At 37.4% G+C, this 22,123-nt stretch overlaps 2 long non-coding RNA genes across 4 annotated transcripts in view; one reads left to right on the top strand and one right to left on the bottom strand.

Annotated features, from left to right (window-relative positions):
* LOC105062372 (uncharacterized) overlaps positions 1-22,123 on the top strand; it is a 375,037-nt gene that overhangs the window by 286,140 nt on the left and 66,774 nt on the right. The window lies entirely within an intron of this gene.
* LOC123614502 (uncharacterized) overlaps positions 1,819-22,123 on the bottom strand; it is a 455,655-nt gene continuing 435,350 nt past the window's right edge. For both annotated transcript variants that reach the window (XR_012508250.1, XR_012508249.1), the window contains one exon: positions 1,819-21,808. This is a non-coding gene — a long non-coding RNA (uncharacterized LOC123614502). The remainder of the gene's footprint in view (positions 21,809-22,123) is intronic.

Genomic DNA, 22,123 nt, shown 5'->3' on the forward strand with positions numbered 1-22,123 from the left:
TTTTTCTTCAAATTTATCTTAGCTTGTTAAAAGATCTTGTAGTTCCTAAATAATTCAACCAGTTACTAGATTTATTTTTATATATTGCTCTGTGAGCCTCTTAAATGCTTTAATTTTCAATGAAGTCACATAATGCAGTTGGTGTGTTTATTAGATCTTGTTTGGGAAATAGGTTTGCCTTTCTGATGATGCAGATTTATTGCTGTAACATTTTAAATTCAATCAATTTTAAATTCAATTACTCATTGATTTCCTATTGAAAGCTTTCTATGGGACTGGTGCAGTGCTATGTTTGAGGTCCTAAAACAAATATTACACCTACAGGCAGAAAGAAAGACAGGAAGAGAGAAGAGAAAAACAAATAGGAAGTATTTATAGTTTCCTAAGTATAATTTGCCTAAATAGACATTAAATGATGGATTTCATTGGATGTCATGTTACAAATTACAAACTTGTTTTTCTTAAAATTTAAAGAAAATTTCTTCTCTTCAGTCCTGCATACATTGGATATTGATTTTATGTTTAGGCCAGTTATAATAGATCAATCTACTCTACACTAAAGTTATTTTCATGTCTTTTTAAAAATGACATAGCACTTGTATCTGTGATGGGAACAAAATATGCAGTATTGGAGAAAAAAATGAGAGATGGATTCTATAATTGACTTTAGGATTTGCTGATCATTAGAATCAAGGGACATGAAGGATACGTTGGGAAGAAAGATGAGTTGGGGGTAGAGACTGACTAAAGATATTGACACTGTCATGTACCACTTGCAGTGAAACTGATGTCCTGCTCTCGTATGTCTTGTTCAGACACCACATATTGATGTGTCAAGAAACACCTTGGATTCCGTGACTATAATTTCTTAATGTGCACACTTTAAAGATACAGAGAGAAATTTGTCTGGTGACCCATTTCTAGTTTTCCCAATTACTTTAAAATACATGGTTTAGAAGCCAACCAGAACATTGCTTTTTTGCTCTGGAAGGCAATCCTTTTGAAACTAGGGGGCAAAAAATAGAAGGAAAGACCAGCACTTGAGATCTATGAATTTTCATGGTGCTAGACAACTTTAAGGAAGAAAAGAGGCTGGGGAGAAAAAGACCAATTTAACAAGAAAGACTTTACCTGGCAATACTGTTTATCTCACCTATATAATGGCCTAGTCAGAGTTTTATTTTAACAGCCTATTTATTTTGGCAGTACCTATATCCTGACTGGATTTGAAAAGTGAGGAGATTTTTCAGAAAGTTCTGAAAGTATGTAAAGATTTAATGATGTGTGAAAAAGTTCAATAGTCCTTATAATTCACAAAACCCTTGTTCAAACTTGAAAAGGGAGGAAGGCCTCACCACCTCTGCACATTTGTTAAAATTATAAGAAAGCCTGCACATTAATCTTTGGAGCAATTTTAGAGGAACAAGGAAACTGCTGTTTATAGTGATGCAATTATAGACCAGGAGATGACATGTGGGATTTGGCTAAAAGGTATATCCTTTTGTTTTAAATTGAACAGTAGTTTTGTGGCTGTTTTTCCCTTTGTAACACTCAGATGTACAGAGAAAGTCAGACTGTGTTCCATCTACAATGTGGTGGTAGGGGAAATAGGTAATTTCATTCAGGGGTGATATTTGCTTCTGATGAAGTGATCATTTCTGGCAAATATAAATGTACCCTGAAAATTGACTGCCAGATTGCATGAGCCACCACTTCATTCATATATATATATATATATATATATATATATATATATATATATATATATATATATATATATATATATTTTTTTTTTTTAATGTAAGAGTAAGCAAGGATAAAAATATATAAATAAATAAACCACCACCACCACAACAACCTTAGAACTTTGATATGAAGTGGCCTGAAAAATCAAAGGTAGAGAATTTGGGACAAGTTTTTAAAGATGAGACTGAGATCTGTGGTACCTTTCATAGTTTGAGTTTGGCTGGAAGTAGGTGCTAAAATGGAAATTCTGCAGCAAGCGGCTGCATAGGAAGTACTCTTGGGACCAGCATCTGTGAGGGAGTGAGGGAAGCAGGACTGGGTAGGCGGAGAAGTTAAACTATTAAGACAGCTGCAGGAGAGGCTTCACCTGGCACAAGTGAAACTCTAGATCTGGGAGAGTCCTTCAGAGATGTCCCCAACTGAGGTAAGGCTGTCAGGACATTTGATGCAGGCTGTCGTGGAGAGGGAGGTGTAACCTTGGGTGAGGCAGAGATCTTTCTCAGAGGGCAATTCAGCTCTGAGCTCAGCAGACAATAGTCAGCAGCTGGGGAATGAGTGGCAATTCACTGGGGCTCTGGCTGAGTCCTCTTGTGGAAGCATTTATTTTCTGTGAGAGTAAGACGTCTAGAACTGCAGAACCTGAAATTCTAGGAACTGGAAGCATTAATTTCCCCCCAAAAAGGACACCAGGACTCTAAATCACCGCAGTCTCTTCTACATCTACCTTCTTGGTTCTGTGTATTCAACCTATTAAAGAAATCTAACTGTAATTGATTTGCAATACATTCTGAGTCCTGGAGGATGATGCCTTATGCTCCCAATATTATCATTTCTAAGCAGGCAGCTGCACCTTCCAAGTCATTTAATTGCTTTATCAGGCCAGCAGCTTCTGGTATGATGTGTTGTAGAACCACTATATCGCATGATCATGTTCCCACAACAGCATATGCTTTGCTGGGAAGAGGCTCTTCTGTGTTCATTATGTTATCTGGGATCTCATGTAGGGGAATCAAACACGATAGTACCTTTACATAGCTATGAGTGCTCACTGAAGCCCTGTGGGTAGGAGGAGAAGCAGCCAGTGATGGGAGATGTACACACATACGTACGTATGTATGTGTGTATGAATATCTCTTGCCACCATGCTCCTGTTGGTCTCCTGCCTGGAGGGATAGTGGCACGTTGGCAGTGCTCAGCTATAGCTGGCTGGAGTTGTGTCTCAACTGGTGACTGTGTGCACCGCTTCATGCCTGTTGATTCAGTAATGTCCTGTTGGTAACTTCAAATTCACCTGGCTGGAAATATTAATGCCACAGAAATAAGGGCTTTTTTCCCTTTGATACAGTTGTTAAATATTTACTGATGTCCGATTGTATTTTGAGACCTGAGATTTAATCTCTGTTGCTGACAATTTAGACCTTCTAAGTACTGGCAGTAGTTAAATCAGCCTTAGTGAATGGGACCCGCGTTATTGGCCCTATGCTTCCATCAGTGCTACTCTGTTCATCAGTCCAGAGCACTGTGATGGCCAATTACAGAGGCTGGCAGATGGCAAATGGCTGAGTCATTCTGTCCATGTTATTAGTGCCACTTCTGTGGTGGATGCTCTTGGGTGGCCTTTCATATACAAGAGAAAGAAGTTCTCATAGATGTATAGACGAACATTTTCACCAGACCTCTAGTCTTCCAGCCTTTCTCTTTGCAAGTTTATGACCAAGTCATTCACTGCTGCATATGAGATTATATTCTTATTTCAGGCCATTTCCCCACATGAGCTGGATGTTCTATCCTGTCCAAAGCTTTGACCATTGCAAGTATTCTCCTTTCATGGTCATCTATGAGTGAAGATGACCTCTCTCAGCATTTTTCATTCAAATTCACATACTGAACTGATGTACCTAAGATCCCAGGTTGACCAAGTCTTGCTTTCTTTCCCTCATCATCCAGTCTTAAGGGATCTTCCCCTGACATAGTCATGGCTATGAGCTGAGAGACAGTAAGAGACCAAAATCTGTTCCAACTGTTTATGAACAGACCCTCGTGTCCTCTGGACCTGCTCATGCCCTGTCCCACGTGTTCCATTTGATCTTATGAGGGATTGTTCTTGGGTCCACCCTATATTTGGACATAATGCAACTCATTATAAGGTGTCCTGGCTGCATGGCCATTTGTCAAAGCCCAGAAGGACAATACAGGTTACTTTTCAAGTGATATTTAACTCTTTGCTGTAGATGGCACAGTCTTGATCAAGGACCCTAGGAGTCTGTGTTGTAATTTTACTGCTGGAGAATTCTCTACATCGAATCTTTTTGTACCGTACACTCCTCCAAAACCATACGGTCTGCTGGATCATATGGCCCAGGAGGCAGAGATGTTTGCACTGAAAACTGGGCCTGCTGTAGGGCTCTGTTCTTTTATTGGTCCCACAAAAACTAGGCAGCCTTTATTTAATCCAGTATATGTATTTACTGGATTTGGAGCAATATTCTCGAATCCTGATTATACTGCCTCTAGATCCTGCAGAGTTCAGCTAAGTACTGTTTCCTTAGTGGTGGGAGATGTGCTACAATAATGTGTCCTTTACAGAGGATGTGTCCTGGAATGCCCCAGACCATAGGAAATATAAAAAGTTCACTGATGCAGATCTTCTAGAGTGTACGTTCTTTATGAAGCCCTCCAACATATTTAGCACAGAAGTGTATGTTGGCTTGACTAATATGCTTTCATTTAATTAACCAAACTAATGAAACAGTTACCTCATCAGATCAACATGGAGTCATCAATGTATGGACTTGTGTCACATTCTGAAGATTAGCTAAATGTTGTAGAGCACTTCAGAGACTGTAGCAGAGTGCAGGAGGGCAAACCTAGCTCTGGGGAAAAGCTTGAAATATATACTGTAGTTGTTCTCATGTGAATGTGAACTGCTTCTTAATAGGTGTAGGAAAAAGATGCATTCTTCCAGTTGATAGTTTACCTCAGGTCTGTTGATTTATGTAGCAAAAATAGCACAGCAGGCTCTGCAGTTGGGGCTACTACCTGATCGGGTCTGCAGTAGTCCATCATTGTCCTTCAAGATCTCTTTGTGCGGGGGCCAACGTGGAAAGTAAAGGAGGACCTGATGGGACCGTCAGTACTTTATCTTGTAAATATTTAGCTAATTCTTCTTGAGATACAGTCTGGTTACTTAATTTAATATCTTGGCTGAGAGGGGGGTTAGTTTCAGAGGTTCCCATCTGGTTCTCCCCACTATTATAGCTCTTGCCTCACAAACCATGGAACCAGTGGGGGAATTCTGACAATTATCCTATGTATCCATTCCAATTAAACATTTAGGGGCCAGGGAAATGACTATAAAATAGATTTGTGGACCTTATAGACACATGGGAGCCAGACCCGGGCCAGGACACGGATGACTGCCTGCCTTCCACATTCCTTCGTTATAACAGGTGGAGATAGGGAGTTGACATGGAGATACTTCAGTTTTCCAGGTATAATTGTCAACTCAGACATTATGTCCAAGAGTCATAAAAAAAAAAAAACTGACCTATTCCCGTTTCCTCAGTGTGAAGTTAAACGGCCACAGGTTCCTCTGGTAAAGTGGTGGAGGAGATGTTCCTATATACCCTCCCTGTAGTAAGACAGGGTCCTTCTCTAGGGGACCTGACCTGTCCTTTACTCAGGTGGCTGGGCCTGTGAATTGGCTTAGGTCTGCATGCTTTGCCGGGATTGTGAGTTTTATCAGGGTAGCCACTCTTAGCCTCCTGATCATCCTTGATTTCTTTGTGTTGATTGAGCAATACCTTGTCTTTTCCCTAGGGACACTGTGTTCTGTTAACCATTTCCAAGGCTCTGTGAGTCGGGCCACAGACTCATGCTGCCAGTTCAGCCTTGCTGCTCATTAGGATAATTGCTCCAACTTTGTCTCTGATGGTTAAGTAACACCATATGGCCTCTACTATCTGGGAGATGGTATCATCCCCATTGCCATCAGGGAATCCATTTCTGCAACAGCACATCCTACTGTTATCCTTGTCCTACAGAAGACAGCCACCACTGAGCTTCTTAATAATGCTGGTGCCCTTCTCACAAACAAATTTCTTATCACTCTGCTAAACAGAGGGTCCTCCAGGTGTTCTCAGTGAAACACAGTTATCTTTTTTTTTTTTTTTTAACTTTTCTGACTTTACATAGTCTACCTGCTCTAGCATGTCTAGTCTGAGTCTTTTGAACTCTTCTGCGATTTTCTATGGTACTTTTGTCATTTTTATTTAACTGAATATGGCCAATTGCTTTTTCTATGATTCTAGAGTCACCCTAAAAGAATGTTAGCACCTATCTCCTTAGGCCCTTGCTAGCATTTTAAATACTGCATCATGAAGAGTGCCTGCATATAAATACTGACTTATGTTCTGGCAAGTGGAAGGAGCAACGGCCATTAACAAAAGAGCACTGCGTCACTTTTGCAGGACTAAAGGGTTCTGCAGCATGTGGAGATTTAATATACTTTGGTTTGTAGATAAATATTTTCCAAACTTAATCTTAGATTCTGACTTTGGCATAGTAGACTTGCTGGAGGTGAGAATTCAGTCCTCTTAGGAGCTTTTCTATTCTTACATTCTGGGTCCAATCTGCAGCATTTACTACCTTCAGGATGCAGGAGATAAGACGTGTTTATACTTTGCCAGGAGATTTTGTAGATTTCAGACTTACCTGGAATTAGTAATTGATCATCTTCTACTTTTCTTTTTATATTTTTTCTTTAATGTATCAATAGCATCCAGCAAGAGCCATTTGGTTCTATAATAATTAAAACTGCCATTTCCCTGAAGCTCTGGGGATGTGTGTACTAGTGGACCCACCAAAGCATTCCCTTCCATGCTATCCTATCACAGCTCACCAGTGGAGGAAACAATATGCCAGAATCTCTTTGTTTTATCTCATACCAGTGATAGATGGTATCTGGACAGTGAATGGTATAGTTTCAAAGAAATTTCTTATCCCTCACTTTATCATTTTAGTGCCTGTTTCCCAGCCCTCATTTTCATAGGTCATTTTACCAGAGAATAGATTCCAAGATAGACATTTATATGCAGTAGGTACACTGGGAAATATCAACAATTCCTGTAAGAGAGGGAAGTAAGGGTAGGCAGAGGGGGAGTGTGAAAAGTATTTTCAGCACCGTCCTCCTCAGACCCCAGTGGAGCTCTAAAGATCCAGTCTTTCAGGGGTATTTAAAATTGTGGCAAGGAGGTTGAATCTCCTTGATTCAAAAGGCAGAAGTCCTTGCATCTGCAGGATGGATGCTTCAGCCCTAAAGAGAAGGTCTGGGTGGCAGACCACAGTACCTCTACAGTGTCACAAACATCCATTCATATGGAGATTTTGGTAGCATTTTATGTTTTTGAACTAAAAATGAGAGCAAATGGTCTGAGTCTTTAAACATTTTATGATTACAATTTAAAGTTGGCATTATATTTCAATATACTGCTATTTTTCAAAAGAAAATATCTTTGAAAGTCATTCTTGTATATGTGTTCAGCCTATCATGAGGGTTTTATATCTAGAACATTGAAATATTGAGGTAACAAATCTTACATACTTAAAAATAAAAGGGTCTTGACTCTTGTTTAAAGGCAAGGAGTACTAATAAAATAACCAATGTGAACAAGATAGGTGAATATTTTATCGTATCAGGATATTTCAATAAATTTTATATATATATACATATATATATATATAGTATGTTTTACAATATTATGACCCTACTGGCCATTTTCCTTCATCTTTGAAATAGAGGTATCGTACACTATACAGAGAACTCAGAGAAAAAATAATAGTGTCATGATAGCTGAAATATTTCAGTGAATAACTGATAATTAAATGCTAAGAATATCTCATTAAAATTATAGATGTAACATTTGTCTAAATAAGATCAAACTTGGATAAAACTAAACTCAAATGGATCTTTTTTTATATATACATGCCACATTTTCCACATGTCAAAATAACTTTGTCAGATATGTTCCAGTGTGCCTTTTTGGTGTTGACTGAACATCACTAATTTGTTCTGCCAAGTAACACTGTTATCAAACAGAACACATGCCACTATGAGTTTGCAATTTCCAAGGGTAAATCCACGCCAGTTTTTACGCTTTCAGCAGGTGCGGCTGTCCTTCAGCAGTAACTGCTGTGGATACGACTTGTATAAATGCATAGATGCTCGGGAGCAATTCACTTTTAGTATTAAAACAACCTGAAAAAATAAAGTCTCTGTTGTAGGTTATGAGAAAGTCACATCTCCCAGTGGAAAATTCCAACTAATTTTTTAAAATCTATTTAGAATTTTGAAGCACATGATACGGTTATGACCATACTAATGTACATGTTGACAGTACTCGCATCCCACTTAGGAGTCTCAGGATAAAAGTAAAAATAAGATGTATCTTACTGTCCTGAGAAACATCATTGTCTTGATGTTACTCGTTTCCTGAGATTTCCTTTACTTGTTTTATTCAGTCTGTATAAAGACCTTTCATTTAAAGCTTGCCATGATTTTTGACTTCATCTGACTTTCCAAATGTAGTAGCTTCATAAATTGTATTTTGCTGCCACAGATGTTCCCTCTTAAGTTCCCTGACATTGAGTATGAAGTTGTCTACTGGAGATGAACTGAGTTGATGGATGCAGGGGTGGGTGTCACTGTGTTACACCTGAAATGTCACAACCTCCACATTCCTATGTGGTAAGGGTTCTGCTGTTCGTTCAGTCAATCTGGAAATTACTCTTCCTAGCAAAAGAAGGATATAAAACTCTTTTTTCCCCATCTCTGCTGTGTAGGCAGAACCCAGAAACAGATGGCTAGAGAACACAATGTCCTAAGATTAGAGACGGAAAAATTCAGGTCCTCCCAAATAGAAAGAAGTCAGTCCACAGTACCAAGTAATGCAGGCCAGACATTTTGTAGCACATAACAGAGAGGAGCAAAACTAGCTTAACCATCACTTTGATGTTTAAAAAAAAAAAGTACTTAAGGTGACCTTAAAGCGGAGACAGAGAAATTCTGCAATGCAAGGCTGAAACACTTAGCACAGAGTGGTGTGGTGTGAAGTCAGTGTGAGGGAGACTTCAGTGAGGCCCAGAGCAGAGACGTTCTCTTAGAACATTGACAGATGATTAATGTTCATAATCATTAACAAGACTTATTGGTTCCTGATCAAGTAAGAATTGGAAATAGGACTCTCTTCTTGATACGGTATTATTATGAAATGATCCTTTGGTTGATTTTAGATAGTACTTATTGTAAAGTATGAATTCAGTCTTTTTTTTTTTTTTTTAACTGAAGTATGGTCAGTTACAATGTGTCAATTTCTGGTGTACAGCAAAGTGCTTCAGTCATATAGGGACATACATATATTCATTTTCATATTTTTTAATTAAAGGTTATTATAAGATATTGAATATAGTTCTGTGCTATTCATTTTTTTAAATCTATTTTTATATATAGTGGCTAACATTTGCAAATACCAAACTCCCAAATTTATCCCTTCCCACCCTCTTTCCCCCAGTAACCATTAGATTGTTTACTATGTCTGCAAGTCTGTTTCTGTTTTGTAGATGAGTTCATTAGTGCCCTCTTTTTTTCTTTTTTTAGATTCCACATATGAGTGATATCATCTGGTATTTTTCTTTCTCTTTCTGGCTTAGTTCACTTAGAATGATGATCTCTAGGTCCATCCATGTTGCTGCGAATGGCATTCTTTTATTATTTTTATGGCTGGATAGTATTCCATTGTATAAATATACCACAACTTCTTTATCCAGTCATCTGTTGATGGGTATTTAGGTTGTTTCCATGTCTTGGCTATCGTATATAGTGCTGCTATGAACATTGGGGTGCATTCTTTTCAAATTAGAGTTCCCTCCAGATATATGCCCAGGAGTGGGATTACTGGATCATACTATTCTTAATGAATTCTTTTGTTACCTATATAAAGGGCTGGGGTAAAGAGGACTACCTGGATTGGATAGGCTCTCCTGACACTTGAAAGTACCCGGAGAGGACACAGCCGGGTGGCAGTAGCCATTGCTGTCTTAACCATTTTCATTTTGACTGGCTTGAACCCGACTTACATGGGCTCTGCTTTCCTCCTCATGCTTGGGCTCAGGTATGTCATTGCCTGAAACAACTTTTCTGAAATATGCATGAGTCCCTGTCTTGCTTATCTTTTTAAAGCCTAGCTCAGATGTCATATATTTATTCATTTGCCCTTTGGAGCTTCACTGAATGCCTCTTATATGCTTAGGAATCAAATGGTAAGAACCAAAGAGACATAAGGAACATAGATATAGGTAGAGATAATTAAAAAATTAACTGGATGTACAGCAATGAAATTGTTACTGGGTCTTTATTGAATATTAATCAGAGGAGATGAAGAAAAGGAACTGGAGAAGAGTTTTGTTTTCTGTAGGAGATGATACCTAATCTGTCTCTTAAATGATGTTAATTAGTTAGAGGGGACAGGAGAGTGTAAATGACTAGACAAACATGAAAGTCAGGGTAACTGGAATCCTGATGTTTGTGGAGAACTACCGACAATTCAGTGTGAGCAAAAAGTAGCAGTGAAGAAATGGCGAGGGCTGAAACTGGAGAGGTAGGCAAGGTTCATACTACATGGAGGTCCTGGAAGATAGAATTCAGATTCCTTAAAACTAACTTGTAAATTATTGGGAGTCACAAAAGTACTGAAGCAAGAGAATGGCAAGGTTGACTTCTCAAGAACAATCATTCTTGTAGCTAAAGCAGAGGAGAAAAAAAAATGAGTGTGCTAGACAGTAGTGGATGAAGTTGGGAGTCAGCAAGATACAGGAAGAGAAAAAGTGAGGGAGGAAGATTATGAGTTCAGGTTGAGCAGGTTGAACTGGAATTGCTGATGCTATAAAAGACGAAAATCTCAAGCAAGTGCACTTGTGGAATTTGAGATGAAGTGTTTGCTGGAAGATACTTATTTAGGAATTATGAACTTACAGGTAGAAGTTAAAACAATGAAAGTCAGTGAGATCACCCAAGCTGAACAAAAAGAATAAAGTTTTTTTTTTTTTAAGGTGGAATAATTTCTTGTTCTTAGTTAAAAAGTATTTACATTCAAGAATGCCAATATCGGCGGGGGGTGGGGTGTGTAGCTCAGTGGTAGACAGTGTACTTAGCATGCACGAGACCCTGGGTTCAATCCCCAGTACCTCCATTTAAAATAAAAAAAGAATAAACAAATAAAAAAGCCTAATTATCCTCCCCAAAAGAATGCCAACAGCATTTTGTCAGGGAGTGAAGTACCCTGCGCCACAGCTCTGACGACTGGTAGCAGTGGAAGTGAAAGTCATGCAGAAGCCCTGACACTGCTGACGTCTGTGGTCTCTCCTCTGTACCCAGGTACACACTACAGTCACTAAATTCAAATGAAGTTGTTTTTAACTAGGATGTTTTTTGGATACACAATCACATTTTTAAATTTTACATTTAATTTTCTAGTATAGAGCAAGTCCAACACCAGAAAAAATCAACATTCTAACTAGTTCTGAATTGAGAGAGCCATAATTTTTATTTCAAGCTGCATGACATTTTGTTTTTTTCAACTCAAAATGGTCATTTGGATGAACTTGGAAAGATAATACATCTTGTTTATTTCAGTTTAAAAAAAATGGGTAATTGGATCACGAGTGTCATATTTGCTTGAAAAAATCAGTAACATGATGGGAAGATGCAGCTGAAAAATACATGTAAATTCTGGGGAGAGAAAAATCTTTATGTGCTAATAGTAGGATGCTTATTACTAAATTATGTTTGATTTTTGTTCATATTTTATTAAAATTTGAAAGACTCATGGGGTAGGAGTGAACATGTGGATTGAAAAAAACAAAAGGTACTTCTTATCCACATGCTTTATATGTTCATTTAAGTGAGTGATATATTAAGATAATGCCATCTGTGTGTGTGTTTAGCTTTACATTTTTTAGTAATCATTGGGTCATCTATTCAAAAACTCCATACTGGGCACATAAAAATATCATTCCTGGTAGTAGGATATGTTAAAGTTGTCCTCAAGGATTCTGCCAATTATTTAAATACACAAAAATATGCCGAGGAAATAACTATATACTTAGTTAAGACATTCAATGTGCTCTGTTAATTCAGACCTAAATACAATCCTATAGCTTGATTTGGCTATCAGAAAAGATAAAATAATATTACCTGAAATCTGGCAATTTAAAAAATTGTGCTTAATTAAGACAGTACCAGTGTGTTATGTATTGCTCTGTCAAGATCTGTAGTGTTGGGTTTATTTGGGGCTCATGTGTTATTAAAACAAACGGAAAAAAAACCCATTCACATAACAAAGAGAAAAGACTAGAATCATGAAGGACCAACTCTACCATTTGAATTTTGAGGGAAGAGCTGATATGTGGTTAGGATTGAAAAGACTATTGAAGACTGGTATTTCTGTTTTCCGGTAGCAGAAGGGCTATTACTTAGAAGACACTGTACCTTTTCTTTGTCATCCTGGATTCTCAGTCTGAAGGCCTAGAGCAGTGAAAACCTTAGAGTGAAACGAAGGTCCGTTGGACTCCTACACTGAAATGGATTCAGAGTAGCTTTCCTAGAAGATGTTCAGGTGCTGTCCCCTCTGTATCAGTTCCTGGATACGTACACCACTGGGTATTTTCTATAGATTCACTTTTGACATTTTTTTCTGTAAGTTCATCTTGGCTTCTTTAACTGTTTTCCCTTTTCCCTATTTGCAGGGGTCTTCTTGGTTGAATTTCCCTTTTGGCTTCCATGCCCTTGATCTTTGCTGTCTGACTGGTACCAGCAGATACAGTAGATACAGGTCTTTTAGATTCCTATAGAGAGGACTTTGTGGCCACCAGAGATGCATTTTACTTTTCTCAATCAGATAAATACATCATGTGACTTAAAAGGAAAATTCAAGGTTGTATTTATGTTCCAAAATCATTAATAAAAATCTAAGATTGTTGCCTCAAATTCTGCTCTAGTAACATTAGTTTCAATAATCTTATATTCAGCACCCCAATGTTCATAGTAGCACTATTTATAGGAGCTAGGACATGGAAACCACCAAAAGGTCCATTGACAGATGACTGAATAGAGAAGTTGTGGTATAGTTACACAATAGAATACTACTCAGCCATAAAAGAATAAAATAATGCCATCTGCAGCAACATGGATGGGCCTGGAGATTGTCATTCTAAATGACCTAAGCCAGAAAGAGAAAGAAAAATACCATATGATATCACTCCTATGTGGAATCTAAAGAAAAAAGAAAAAGACAAACTTATTTACAAAACAGAAACAGACTCACAGACATAGAAAACAAACTTATGGTGACCGGGGGGAAAGAGAGTGGGAAGGGGTAAATTGGGAGTTTGAGATTTGCAGATACTAACTAACACATATAAAATAAACAGGTTTATACTGTATAGCACAGGGAGCTATATTCAATATCATGAAGTAGCCTATAATGAAAAAGAATATGAAAAGGAATATATGTATGTATATATATGATGTACACCAGAAATTAACACAACATTGTACACTGACTGTACTTCAATAAAAAAAAGCGTATGTTTAAAGAAACAGTTACTTATACAAGTAAAAGTTAATTTACAAGATTCCAATAGATTCACTTTAAATTTTTTTTAATTTTAATTTTTTTTATGGGGAAAGGTAATTTTATTTATTTTAATAGAGATACTGAGGATTGAACCCAGCAATAGATTGGCTTTAGAACCCAGGTGGGAATTTCAACTTTACCCAATGGCAGGTTTTTTTTTTTTTCCTTTCTTTTTGCCAACAATGCAGGTTTTTACTTGTACACCAAAATAAAATTCAGTGATCAGTATACATGCACATGATTTACCTCATTTCTTAAACTAAAGATAAAAATAGCTCCTGCTTTCTCTTGCTGATCATATGTGTGGGTCACAAGATAGGTGAGAAGAAACTTTTCTGTATTGATTTCTTAATGTATAGATAAAATTCTAGGTCTAGAAATAAAGGTAACCTTAATTCCTGTCTGTGGGATGAGAAGGCCTTCACAAGAGCATTTTTCTAAGAATTACAAAAACTTGACAAAGTAGAATAAATGTGCAAACGGCATTAAGTTTCAGGCTAGTAAAACTTTCTAAACGAAAAAAGAATGAAAACATAGAAAACGTAACAGCAGTAGTATCTCAGTGGATGATATCACCACACTGCTATTTCTTAAATATTTGGGTAAATCAATTCAGAAAAGTAATTACTAACTGAGAAAGATTTAAGGTCAGCCAATGTGGTTAGCAGTACCGGATGCCTTGTAGAAATTCCATTTACTGAATTATTTTTACCCAGTACTGTTTGAGTTACACTGGATATCATTATGTTAGATAATAACCTGCTTTTGCCAGTCATGATTTTGCTAGTCAGTTGGGTGAACACAAAACAAACTCCGCAGCACTAGATAAACGAGGTAGCTGGGAATTCCCAACTGCACCACCCACGCTATTCTGACCGGGAATATCTTTTCCACTAAAGCTAAGGTTCTGATTTTCTGACGAGGACACTGTGTTACCTAAATATCTTGATAATTTCTTGAGACTCTGATTCTCTTTGAATTGTCCTAGTATAGCAACTAAAATAGCTTGTTGAGAAAAATCAGTGTTTCCTCTTCTGTGCAAAAAGGACATTTTATTTAACTTCCAGTAAAGAGAATGAACCAACATAGTGCTACGTGTGCTCCTGTCATCAGCTTCCATAACTGCATTCTTTCTGAAGTGGGAGACTTTAAAAAGTGTAAAAGGGTTAACATAAAAGTCCCCTGTACATTTAGCAGCTTGCAAGTTTTTAGGCAGTTGGCTTTGTAATCTAAATTAACCAAATTTCTTTTTTTTTTTTTTTCTTCAACATTTGGACTTCATATTTTAGATCTCCTCACCATTTAAATAAATGTTCCTTGCTTAAACTGCAAGGCCCAGTTTTAGGTCATCATTGTGAAGAAACCTTCCATCGTGTGTCTCTATCTGCTCCCCTCGGCACATTCACAATCATGTAGTTTAAGTTCAGACTTCCATTAGTAAAATCTCTCACATTTATTTAGTAGCATAAAATATTTTAAGGTCTGTTCACATGTATTAATCATCAGTATGGTTCAGAAATTCCTGAACGATCTGTCTGTGCAGACTCCAACTACTATGTTTCTTTTCAGTACTGTAATTGTTTAGTATTTCAGTTATGCCCCATATGTTAACCTAAGACCTCAAGAAATTTTATAATTTTTATGCCAGTTGAATCACTGAAAATGTATGATGCCAGGTAATTTAAAAGCACAGCTCTGAAATCCTAGAATGCATCTTCAGGTGTGTATTTTGTCTGTCATTTGGCTGTTCTTTTGCCTAGTTTAAGGGTTTTACAGCGTTAATGCCAAACATTAGCATAGAGCTGGATATTTCAAAGACTTAAGATAAAATAAGTACTTAGCATTTCTGAATCTAGAAATGGCTTCAACTACTATTTTTATTTTAATTTTTTATCTAAATTTGAACAAATAAAAATGTATAACTTTACATGAAGACCGTGAAAGCATAGAATGACACTTCATTACAAGTCAGAGTAATACGGAGTACTGAGGAATCATCAAGGCACTGAGTTGAGTATTAGACATGGTTGTTTTTTCCAGGACCAAATTAGTTTTGCTACGTATACTGTCAAATTCTTTAGGTAACTTTTCATACCCAAGTTATTATTTGACTGTATTGGGCTTGATTTTTGGATACGAAAACTTGAATCTCTTTGGAAGTAAACAAAATTATTATATGAGAACGTCTCACTGGAACACTTTTCTCTTTTCCATTTGTTTACTAAGGGTTTAGGAACTCTAGCATAATGTCTTTCAGTGTTATTGAATAAATACTGTTAAGCACTCTTAAAACTGAAGAGAGAGCACCACTGTATTGCAGTTGATAATGATTCACCAGTAATGCAAGAAAATAGTCTGCTCTCTTACGAGTTTACTTTTTTCTCCAGAGCATCAACCCACCATTCCAATGTACTCAATACACTGTGAATATGAATAAATGCCGTTAAATCAAAGTTAAATCTAATTACTGCAGAATATTCTCGACAGAGTATATCAGTCACTGCCAGTCACAAGCAGTCACATCCTGACTGCCCTGGTCCCTGCTCTTGACAATGTTCTGCATGATCCTCTGCGATGGAAACTCGCTGAAGGACGATGTTTTAACAGTATCTTCTCTTTGTCTTTATTGCTATCTTGTCTGTCCCCTCATTTTTTCCCCCTCTACGTTCGACTTAGAATGAAAGACAATGTTACTAGTGGGCTGTTATGAACTGATTACCTTTTACTTCATATAGATCAATAGATCAGTCTGCATGTTTCTCCTCTACTGGATTACAATTTCTTTTAGTCTTTCAGAAGATACTTGAATTTTATTACAACAGATATGACAGTATTTCAGTGTATATTGATAACTATTTTTGGTATTTAATAAACTAATTCTATTTCTTCCTCATAGCAGGAATTTATTTTTACTAAGTCCCTTGTTCATCAGCTTTGGTCATTATTTTGCATATTAACTCATGGAATGATTCAGGGATGACTTGTACGTGGGTTAGAAACTGAACTAGTCAAGTCACTAGAGACAAAAGGGAGCCTGAACTCTTTCAGTTTTAGACCGTATTTTAGGAATTGTATTTAGAGTTTAAAAAGTACTCATTATTCAAAGACTACCTTGATTACTGAGTGTGGATAGAAAATTGTAACTTTATTTTGAAAAAGATTCATTATGAAGTTTGCAGTTATTCCTGGTACTAATTTGAACCTCCAGAGTAAGTCCTCTTTTACTCTGAAATCACACTGAAATTTGTCTAATCCTAAAATCTTTATATATATTAGACTATGTTTTATATAATTTCTCCCATCCCCAACACTATATACATTTTTTACACTGTAAGTTTTAGTTAAAGATTTGAAAGAAAGCATCATGCTCCTCCTTTTTTAGAAACATTCATGTTAGATCAGCACATACTCAAACACCCTCCTCCACACACAATTCCTAACCAACTAGGGGTAAGCCAGGAAGTGAACTCAAGATGTCAGACTGTGTGCCCTATTTCGACGATTATGCTCTGGGCAATTATCATAATTCTGGGCCCCATTCCATTTTCTGAGTCTCTAAAGAGGATTGAAGAATAGGAAAAAGAAATAAGACTCATTACCAGGGATTATAATTTGGTTTTTAATTTTAAACTGCAAGTTCACATTCTCCTTTGAGTATTCTCCACCACTGAATTCTCTCTCACAGACACTGGGGGAATTTGAAATGCTGGATGTGTCCTTCTAAGACACAATGTAATGAAATAAACCTAGGGACACATTGCAAGGACATGATCATGAGAGGCTAATAAATTCTTTCCTTTTAAGCAAATGCATGTGGGATTGAAAGTTATGACTAATCTATGATAACAGTGTTCAATTATAGTGAGTTACTAACAGAATGATTAAACTGTGTAGTAAAAGAAAAATGTATCATTGAATATGTGAAAGTCAGAAGGTGAAGTATTTTCTTGTTTTTATCAATTTTGAGACTATCAGCTTGTCAAAGTAGTTTTTTTTCCTTTTTCAGTTTTATTAGGTAGAATTATTAGTTTGACTGCACCATATACATTATATATTGCATGTAAGTACATATACACAATATACTGCACTTTGTTTACATATATGTACTGATCATTGTTTCTAAGAACAGATTAGAGCTTTAGCTTTTTAAACTTACATAGTTATCAAAGAAATAAAGCCAACCACAAAAAATCAACAAAATGCAGTAATCCAGTCATAAAGGACAGTCAGATGTGCTTACACATATTCAAGAAATCAATCATCTAAGTTATAAATAAGAAGTATTTCATTTGTATCCTTATTTATTTTTTTAGAGTCCACATATAAGTGATACCATGTGGTATTTTTCTTTGTCTTTCTGGCTTACTTCACTTGTGATGATGATCTTCAGGTCCATCCATGTTGTTGCAAATGGCATTATTTTATTTTTTATGGCTGAGTAGTGTTCCATTGTATAAATATATCACATCTTTATCCAGTCATCTGTTGATGGGCATTTGGGTTGTTTCCGTGTCTTGGCTATTGTAAATAGTGCTGCTCTGAATATTGGGGTGCATGTGTCTTTTTGAATTTTATTTTTCTCTGGGTATATGCCCAGGACTGAGATTGCTGGATCCCATGGTAAATCTATTTTTAGTTTTTTAAGGGAACTCCATACTGTCCTCCATAGTGGCTGCACCAGTCTACACTCCCACCAACAGTGTAGGAAGGTCAAAGTTACAAATAATAAGTAGTTTTTAGGCAAGAAGGAAGCATTAAATAACTTAAAGTTCCGTAAAATTGCCTTAAGGTCTATATGATGTTTTTTGTTTGTATACTTGAGGGACAGTTTTGAACAGAGCACCCCAAAATATACAATCTCAAGGTGTAAGGTGCCTTACAAAATAAATTTTAGTCTCATCTATTTTAATTATTTACTTCTACAGGTGTGGAAGTCTTAGTTTTTTCCCCAGACTTCTTGGGAAAATGGAAAAGTTCAATTAGGAAAAAATTAATCATGTTTTAATATCAGCAAGAAACTTTCTGCCGAAATTAATAATGCTTTTTGCTTAACAGGCTTGATATCCAGGATATTCCAGATAACTCTGGAAGTTTCTCATAAAAGAAAGGAAGCTATAATATTTCTCCGTTATACTAGTTTACTGAATTGTTCATGTTCCAAATGTAACTTCTTATACATTTAAGGTTGGAGAGATTTGGCTAGAAGTCAGGAGTATTTTGTCAACGTGTTTGCTATTAAAAGAACAATAAGAGCTTCCAATAATTATCTGACCTGCCCTCCTGGGCAAGCAGATGTTTCAAGCCCTGACCCAAGCTTGTGACTTGATAGCAATGTATATATTTGGAAATTTTTAAAACCAACAGAAAATAAACATAGGTAGATTTTGTCTTCTCGAAAGCAACCACGACCAAGTGTAATGTCCTATCATGGGTTCATGGAGTCAATTGGCAATGGACTGAAAAAAAAAAATCACACAATTGCAGGTTGAATTACAATCTGATATTTGCAAAATCAACTATCTGGACTTTCCAGAAGTATATGAAAACGTATCAACATTGCTGGCCATGCATTGGAAGATGGATGGCAGTAAGTCATCCTAGTAGAATCTTTTAGTGAATTAAATTAGAGTCTGTATGTCATGGTGAAAAAGAGCCTGGGCATTAGTCATTCAGACCACAAGGACCAGTAGCATCCTCTACAACTCACTGACTGTGACCATGGCAACGACAGTACCTACCTCAGTGAGTTGTTTTGGGCATTAAGTGAGATAATGTATATTTTTGGTTTTGTACGGAGCCTGATCCCTAAATAGGGCTCAATGTATGTGCTGCAGCTGAAGATATTTGTCCAATCGAGAAGTGGCATGTAGTTCCCTCCCTTGAATCTGGACTAGCCTACCAGGGACTTTTCTGACCAATAGTGATACTGTGTCTTAGTCCATTCGGGCTTCTATAACAAAAATACCATAGACAGAGAGGCTTACAAACATCAGTTATCACTCACAGTTCAGGAAGCTAGGAAGTCTAAGATCAGGGTGCCAGCAAGGCTGGGTTCTGGATTAAAGTCTACTTACTGAGTCACAGATTTCCCTTTTCTTATTGTACCTTCACATGGTGGAAGGTGCAAGGGAGCTCTCTGGAGTCTCTTTTATAAGGGCAGTAATCCCATTCATAAAGGCTGTGCATTCATAACCTATTCATTTCCCAAAGACTCTGCCTCCAGCATACCATCACAGTGGGCATTAGGATTTACCATGAATTCTGCGGGAACAGGAACACTCAATCTGTAGCCTTATGCTAGTTCCATGCGCAGCCTTTTAGAAGACTAGCATCTACTGCTGTAATCTCTTGGAGCCCTGACCTACCGAGAAAGAAATTCAAGCACCTTCTAAAGACAGAGGGGCACTAAAGGGCCAGGCCCAGGAGTGAAGAGGTCATACTACACACACATCTCAGTTGAGTCTTGTGATAACTTCAGCCCCAACCTTGATCTCACGTCAGCACTGGAGACCCCCAAACACTACTGCAGGGATTTAGCGATTTAGCAATGCTTCCTTCATGACGGCTGCAGTCTAGCTGGGATCATAGCAACATTGGAACTCTCTGGTATTAAGTGTTCTGTGGTAGAAAAACTTGTTGTGACTGTGAGAATAAGTTAGGGTTTATTTATTCTCAGACAGAGACTCAGGGTATAATGTGAAAGTGATATGTCAAAATCAGATAATCCATGAATGGTAAAAGTAGTTCAGCTATGGCAAAAAAAAAAAAAAAAAAAAAGGGAAAAAGAGAGAAATGAAGCATATGTTGACACCCTGTAGAAAGATAGTTCACCTTTATATATATTTTAATTGTCTATATGTGAAAAAATTATCATTAATAATATTTGCTTTCAGTAAGTAAGAGTACTCAATACTCTTAAAGTGATAAGAAAAATACACTTTTAATAGTGGGTATCAGGTTTTCTCTTGGTGAAGACACTGAATGAGTTCTACTAAGTTAATAGAGGGTGGAAGATGAGCTCCTACAGAATCAAGCTGGGAAAATGTAGGTAAGACACCTAAACACTAAGAGGAGAACGTAAATTCGGTGTGGGGCTAAACAAACAAGAATAATGAAGGGAAATAAATAAGAGAAAAAAGGCTAAGCAATGGGGTTAGGGACTGAGTGAACCTTGAGGAAAAGAATGTCCAGTAAGAAATTTCCAACTCTGGACAGGAAGCGGAAGTGTAGGAACAGGGGTGTATATTGCTCTAAGTTCTGTCTCTGTAGCGTTCACCTCTGCTGCTCATGTAATTAGGTGTTTGGTTTTTTGGTAGAAATCAAGGGTAAGAAGTTGTTGGATATAAGGATCAACATGGAATTGGGAGAAACACATGACAGCAGATGGTGCAATGCAAAGGAATTTGAGAATTCATTGGGGAAGAAAATAGTGTTCTGACATATAACCATGAATGTAAGCTCTCGGGAATTGGCTGAAATTTTACATAAAATGTGATATAGATGATTGAGGTAATTTTACCTAAGTATCCAAAGGCAGGATGTCATTAGCTGGTACTTGTCAGACATCAGCCATGATGGGACACACAGGATGGGTCATATGAAAAATAATCCTTGAGGGAAAAGTTTAGTTGTGGGAGTGGTGGGAAGGGAACTAGTATTTCTTGAACACCATTTGGGCACTAAACTGTGTGTGAGATGCTTTGCATATTTTTATCATTTGGGCTTAGCAGTGACTGTGCATGTTAGTTATTGTACTCCCCACGTATCATACAGAAGCTGGAAAAGCCTGTAACATAGCTCGTAAGTGATAAAAACTGGATTATTTGCCTTCAAAATCTATATTCTCTCTAGTACACCTTATTCTATATGAAATAAGAATATGACTGTGATTCCAAGAGGCCTCTGAATACAGACTCACCTCATCCTAGCAAAGTATTCTCAAATACATTCTTTTATCAGATAACAAATGATGATATGATTGGTATTTTTTAATGGCTAAATAAGTGGGACCTACTGCCCTGGCCAGATGGTCTTCTCCTTGAGTTCCTCCCTCTACGGCCCTCATGGGAAGCTTTAAACAGACTGCCTTGAGCAAAATAACAGAATGGATATAATTTATTATGAGCTTACTTATTTTTTCTTCTGAATCTTCACATCTCCTCAGAAATGTTCTTTCCTTCCCTCTTTCACTGTTACATCAGTATCGGTGCTGTCAACAGCACGTTGTATCAAAGCCTGCCCGAAGGGGAAGCGACTGTCTGACTGTGGTGGTCCAGGGGTCATCCCACGCGCTGGGATACTGTGGGTCGTCAGGCCTCTTGTCGGTGCACACGGGCTCCAATTTAGAGTCACCAGAAGTGATGCAGTAGAAGCTAAAGCATAAGCAATAGACGGCAGAGAGGAGAGAATACCCATTAGAAGCATATGCAGCAAAGTGCGGCATAGAGGTTAGCCCTTTTACTGTTTACACTCTGTTTGCTTTCATCGTAAATTCTAGTATCCTCAGAAGGGCTTCGTTGACACAGCATAAAAATGAATAGACCACATTTTAGGAAATGGAGTGTGTGCTTCTCTGAGCATCTGGCAGGGGCATCTGTTGGAGATGGGACACCAGCTCATTGTTCTCTTCCCGTGTGGAAGGTCTAATTAAGTAGCAGACAACCCAAGAAGCCCTAGAGTGTAGTTCG

Source organism: Camelus bactrianus, chromosome 7, assembly GCF_048773025.1.
Source record: "Camelus bactrianus isolate YW-2024 breed Bactrian camel chromosome 7, ASM4877302v1, whole genome shotgun sequence".
Taxonomy (NCBI): Eukaryota; Metazoa; Chordata; class Mammalia; order Artiodactyla; family Camelidae; genus Camelus; species Camelus bactrianus.